The sequence below is a fragment of the Canis lupus genome, chromosome 13 (genome assembly GCF_003254725.2).
Source record: "Canis lupus dingo isolate Sandy chromosome 13, ASM325472v2, whole genome shotgun sequence".
NCBI lineage: Eukaryota > Metazoa > Chordata > Mammalia > Carnivora > Canidae > Canis > Canis lupus.
This window is the reverse complement of record NC_064255.1, coordinates 10,902,144-10,908,263: the sequence shown is the minus strand read 5'-3', so window position 1 is coordinate 10,908,263 and position 6,120 is coordinate 10,902,144. Positions and strand designations below refer to the sequence as shown.

Sequence of the window (6,120 nt, the reverse complement as noted above, 5' to 3'; positions counted from 1 at the left end):
TTAACACAGGACCTGGAACATAGAAAGGTATGAATAAGTTATATTGATAGTAATAGTAGTACTACCACACCAAAGCCACTACCATGAACATTACTACTATTATTATTTGATTTGGTGCTCCATAAAATAGAGATCTCCACTTCTTTTATTATCTTTCTTATAATTGAAATGAAAATAGGGATTAATTTAATTTGATGAAATAATATATGAAAAAAGAAATTTAATGCTTACCTAACATAATGTAGAATTACTATCTTCCCTTTACTTATCCACTGAAGGTTCTGAGAAAAGATCAGAACTAAAGGTTACCTGAGCTGCATTCATCTAGAGATATTTAAACATTCTCATTACACACTTCTGTTGCCTTCTAAATGTATTGCCCAATTTCATTTTTTTAGCTCTGCATTATCATATCAACATAAAAGTGTCAGTATTAAATTCAAGTAATAATAAAGTAATTATTCAACATATTATGAGCAAATAGTCATAACCAGAGCCATCTGCAAATTTTAATATATGACTTACTAAATTTTCCAGATCATTAATAAATTTGTATGATAATAAAGGAACTAACACTGACCTCTAATGAGCATAATAGCCACTTTCCTCTGTGAGAATTGACAGCATATTACCTTCTATGTTTCCCCATCATTAGTCTGTTTTCATATATTGAAACTCTCCTTTTGGAAGCCAACATAAATAATTTCTGTGGTAATTTTATTAGGAACACTATTATTTCTTTGGCTAAGAAACAAATATGAAAATGTTATCACTCTTTCTCATTTTGTAAGGATGCAAGTTTTTGAATTCATTTAATTTGTTTAATGCTTGTATCTACATTGTGCCAAGCACATAGTCTGTGTTTTAAGTCAAAACATAAACTTCTTTTAAAATTCTCATACCACATGGGGCTCCTGAATATTTCAGCTGGTTAAGCATCTGACTCTTGATTTTGGCTCAGGTCATGATCTCAGGGTCCTGAGATAGACCCTGATATAGGGCTCTGGGCTTCAGGCCCTGCGCTGAGCAGAGAGTCTGCTTGTCTCTCTCCCTTGCCCTCTGCCCCTCCCCATGCTCTTATGCACAAAGGCACTCTTGAATAAATAAATACATAAAATCTTTAAAAAAATTCTAATACCATGTGTTGCATCTCTTTCTATTTATGTATTTTCCCATGGACAAATGTTTTATTCCTTTTTTATAAAGCTTGTCATTTGCACTGCTTTTATAGTATTCTTTCCCTTTAATCTTTTTCCTTGTTATAATTATCATTATCTTCATTTCTTTTATTTTTAAAATTGTTTAAATCTTATTTGTCTAAGCATTTATTTATTAATCCCTGACCACCATCCCAATTATATTAATATTTTTAAAATGTCCTAAGTCTTGTGATTGGATAATTTTCTATCTAATTGGATACTTATTTTTGTCAGGTGTACCCCTAGTACATCTGGTCTGCAACTGTCCAAAGAAGTATCCTGCTCAGATCTGAGTAAGGAAAAGTGCAAATATTTACACATAATATCCTGGGTGATGATTTTTTCCTTGTTTTTTTTTTTTATATATTTTTGTTGTTCTGGACATTTGAAAATTATTATTATACTCAAGTATTAATGGGGTAGGAGAGAGTGTCCTTGAAGACAGTATAATTCAGTACCACAACTATCAAGAAATAACATACAGAAACTAGGACATTATGTCATTGGTTTCATGTGGCTGCTGAAGATTATCTGTAGTCCTCAATAAGGAGATCATATTATGACACATAATATGACCAGAAAACAATTCAAACTTAAGGAAAGTATCATTTTTAATGTTCTTTAAGAAGACATTTTTAAATTCCATTTAATGGAGATGCTTGCACATCATAGAGCTAATCTTGCATGGGATTCAAATATTCATTGTTTCTGAATTGTGGCCAGCTCAGCAAAATATGAGGACATGATGAAATTCTGTTTTAAGATACTGCATTTTTGGGATCCCTGGGTGGCACAGCGGTTTGGTGCCTGCCTTTGGCCCAGGGCACGATCCTGGAGACCCAGGATCGAATCCCACGTCGGGCTCCCGGTGCATGGAGCCTGCTTCTCCCTTTGCCTGTGTCTCTGCCTCTCTCTCTCTCAGTCTGTGACTATGATGAATAAATAAAATAAAAAAAAAGATTATTAAAAAAAAAAGATACTGCATTTTTTAAATAGAGGTATATTTGAAATATTGATTTACCTTTTAGTTTCAGTAACTATCATGTGGTGGTTTCTCTAAAATAGGTACATTCTCATCTTTAAGGAGAGAAGGATGGAATGCTAACTTACCATTTCATGAATGATTTAGTGAATCCATCCTCTTCTATAAAAATCAACATTAGAAGAGCCATATATATATGTGGTGTAAATTTCTCTCTTCAACACAATACAGTATATCAAGAATTGCTAAAAACTAGAGAACAAAAATTCTAATTTATTTCAATAATTTTATTATAAAACCAAATGTTTCAAATGTTTGCACTTATATTTTATATTCTTGAATATTTTATATTCTTGAATATTTTATATTCAACAATGTTGAATATGATATTTGTAAGTGAAGTTAGTTTGAATTAAAGTAAAAGAATCATTTTACACTGTCCATATATTCAGTCACCCTAAGTCACTGACCAATTGGAATAAGATATTAAGCATCTTCTGGGCTAGAACAAATTGTACATAAGGTCCAATGGAACTATGAGATCAGCACTCATTCTACCCAGGTAGTGTAATAATTAGAGTATGTGGTATTTTTAACCTTCAGCCTCCAATATGTATAACGAATAGCCAGTGGAAATACGTTTTTCACCTTGCAAGTAATCAGCCAAAGGAAAAAAATATTTGGTAATTATGGCAACGTGCACAATTAGTTGATCATTGTGATCCTTTAGACAGATAAAAAATCAGTCAAATGTGTTAAACATTCTTGGAATTTAGAGAAAGGAGGGCAATCTTTGATTTGAACATCTCTGTGATCGAAACAGTTGTGCTTAGGCCGCCTGGATGGCTCGGTGGTTGAGCGTCTGCCTCTGGCTCAGGTCGTGATCCTGGGTCTCCTGGGATCAAGTCCCACTTCCGGCTCTTCGCAGGGAACCTGCTAGTCCCTCTACCGGTCTCTGCCTCTCTCTGTGTGTCTCTCATAAATAAATAAATAAAATCTTGAAAGAAAGAAGGAAAGAAAGAAAGAAAGAAAAGAAAGAAAAGAAAGAAAGAAAGAAAGAAAGAAAGAAAGAAAGAAAGAAAGAAAGAAAGAAAGAAGAAAGAAAGAAGAAAGAAAGAAAGAAAGAAAGAAAGAAAGAAAGAAAGAAAGAAAGAAAAGAAAGAAGAAAGGAAGAAAGAAAACAGTTGTGCTTCCAAACACTTAGGTCACAAATATCAACTGATGAGCTAATTTTTTGGCTCTAGAAAATTTTTGTCTGGGACTCAAGTGATCAACTGTTTAGTATACTATTAGTTTCTTTCTTTGTCTCAAAAAATGAGTTGATAGTTAAAACAATAAAAAAGTTCTTAGGCAATTGATTTGCATGATACATTCAATTAGTTTAAAGAATTTAATGGAGGCTGTTGGTAAGCTGATTACAGGAACCCTAAAATTTGCTTTTTTTTTAATTTGCTTTTCTAAACTCAGAATTAAAACTACTTAGTTTTACCATAAATCTATCACATGATTCATATTTTAAAAAACAAGCATAGGACTCCATTTTTATCCACATGTGTTGATATGGAATAATAAATAGAAGAAAAGGAATATGCTTATCTTCAAAATCCTTTGAAATGTCTTATTTGAAATGTAAGATGGAAGGAAATTGATTTAGGGGAAAATTTGCTTGGGAGAAAAAAATTGACATATCATCTATATGTTTGGTTGCTTTTGTGGTTTATTTAATTTAAAGACTACAGGGAATATATGAGAAACAGTAGATTTTAGACATCTTTACAGAAGCTACTGCATGTCTGACCTCAGTACTTGAACAATTACATCACATGCTGTTAAATTGCTTAGAAAAAAATATATGTCTTCATAAATCCGAAGAAAAACATGCTATTTCTAAGTCAAGTTCTTGTAGAAACATCTACCAGAAAGAAAAGAATAAAGAAATGCTAAGCCTTTAGCAAATCTTGTGGAGGGACATGTCTATTCTGTAACTTTGTAATTCTAATCAAAGGAATGCTAACTTACCATTTCATGAATGATTTAGTGAATCCATCCTCTTCTATAAAAATCAACATTAGAAGAGCCATATATATATGTGGTGTAAATTTCTCTCTTCAACACGATACAGTATATCAAGAATTGCTAAAAACTAGAGAACAAAAATTCTAATTTATTTCAATAATTTTATTATAAAACCAAATGTTTCAAATGTTTGCACTTATATTTTATATTCTTTGCTTTAATATCATAGCTATATTTCTCTTTTGCAAAAAAAAAAAAAAACATGCAAACCAGCTTCTAACTGAAATTACTTTCCATATGTGTAGCTAAGATACCAGTAGAGAAAATCATCATGAACTGTGAAAATTGGCCTGAGAAGCTCTATTGTCACAGATAGTGTGGATTTGCAGACCACTTAGGTCTGTGACTTGTTTAAAGTTTTTAACAAGTCATGCCAAATTTGCCCAGCAACGCTTTAAAAAAAACACAGTTGCTTAGAAATTAAAGAACATGTTTTAATTGTTGTGCTTAGCATGACTTTTATTTTAATCCCAATAAATAAAAATATATTTCAAATAAACAGTAATTTTAAAAAATTATTTGCATAATATTATGACAATCATCAAGAAAACAATCCCCACTAAAAGAGTCATACACAGGCTAGCAGTATATTTCTAAGTGTCAGCATTCAATAAACTTCATCTCTATAGCCCAAGTCAAGTTTAAATATTTTATCCTTTATGGGCCTTATTCTAATTTCTTTTAGGGAATAGTTTTCAATTACTTCATCACAAAACTAACAAGCCACTATCATTCAAGAAAAGAGATCCGTAATCATTTCAATGTAAATTTAGATGCAACCATGTGCCACAATATGAATTCTTGTTCTCTGTTAGGCTAACAGTAAAAAATAATTAAAATTAGTTACTAAAAGATAAAGATTTTGCAGTGTCACGTGTTGATGTTGTGGCCAAATAATCTTGTGAATATCATAATGGAATTGTAATATATTGAGAGTTACCAATCAGTATTGAACAGACTAATTTGGCTTCAAGTGACAGAACCCAAGTCAAACAAATTAAACTCCAAATTTATTGCCTCATACACCTGGAAATTTAGTGTAAAACGAATCTCAGGCAAAATCAGGTCCAAGGACTAAGATCTTTCTCTTTCTCCTAGTTCTGCTTTTTTGTACCCAGCATCATTCTTTTCTCTGTACATCGAGCTTCTTATGTGATGAGTAGTATCAAGGCTATCAGCTGCTGCTTCACACCTAACCACCTCTATAACTGACTCCAAAGGAGGGAAGCTGAGTTTCCAAACAAATTTTTTGATGTGTAATAGAAAGTAATTTGTTTGTTTCTGTATAAATGCACATGCAAATTTTTCTAGGAAAAGTTTCCATAATCTTCAGATTCTCAAAGATGACTCCTAGTTTATCTATCCAACAACCCATTTCAACTTTCCTTTGGGTTACTGCTGCACCCTTACTTCACTCACATGATTTTGGCCAGCTTTCCAATACATTATTTCTCAATGCTGACTGAGGTCCCATTGAATTTTGGTACTCAACTTTCTGACCGTTTTGATTAGTTCAGGATGCCATAAATGACAAATGACCCATCAAGAGGTGTGATCCTTTTGATGAAAGGTCTTTTCCTCCATGTTTTTATTTTGATCTGGCAATAAAGAAGCCATGAGCCTTAAACTTAAGGCTTTGGTTTATACTAGCACTGTAATAGATTGATTCTGTCTGCAAACAGCTGCCCACCAGGGATTTACATAATGCTTGTATTTGCTTGGTTAAATCAGTAGGCATTGGGAAATTAATTCAATTGATTCAAATAATGTATATATATGGCAAACACTATGTGCCAGAAACCATTCTAGAGGCTGCAGACTTGAACATAAATGAGATATAGTCATCTCAGAAGTGTGCATGTG

General features: G+C 32.5%; 1 long non-coding RNA gene across 2 annotated transcripts; it reads right to left on the bottom strand.

Moving 5' to 3' along the window:
* Positions 1 to 231: 231 nt before the first annotated feature.
* Positions 232 to 4,398, bottom strand: LOC112662038 (uncharacterized). Of its 2 annotated transcripts, none has more exons than XR_003138180.3 (3): positions 4,201 to 4,398; positions 2,310 to 2,433; positions 232 to 281 (listed from the first exon to the last, which is right to left on the bottom strand). It is a non-coding gene; the product is annotated as an uncharacterized LOC112662038 (long non-coding RNA). The 2 variants fall into 2 exon arrangements; XR_007401818.1 differs by lacking the exon at positions 232 to 281 and adding an exon at positions 1,880 to 2,128 and having other exon boundaries at positions 4,201 to 4,396.
* Positions 4,399 to 6,120: the final 1,722 nt, after the last annotated feature.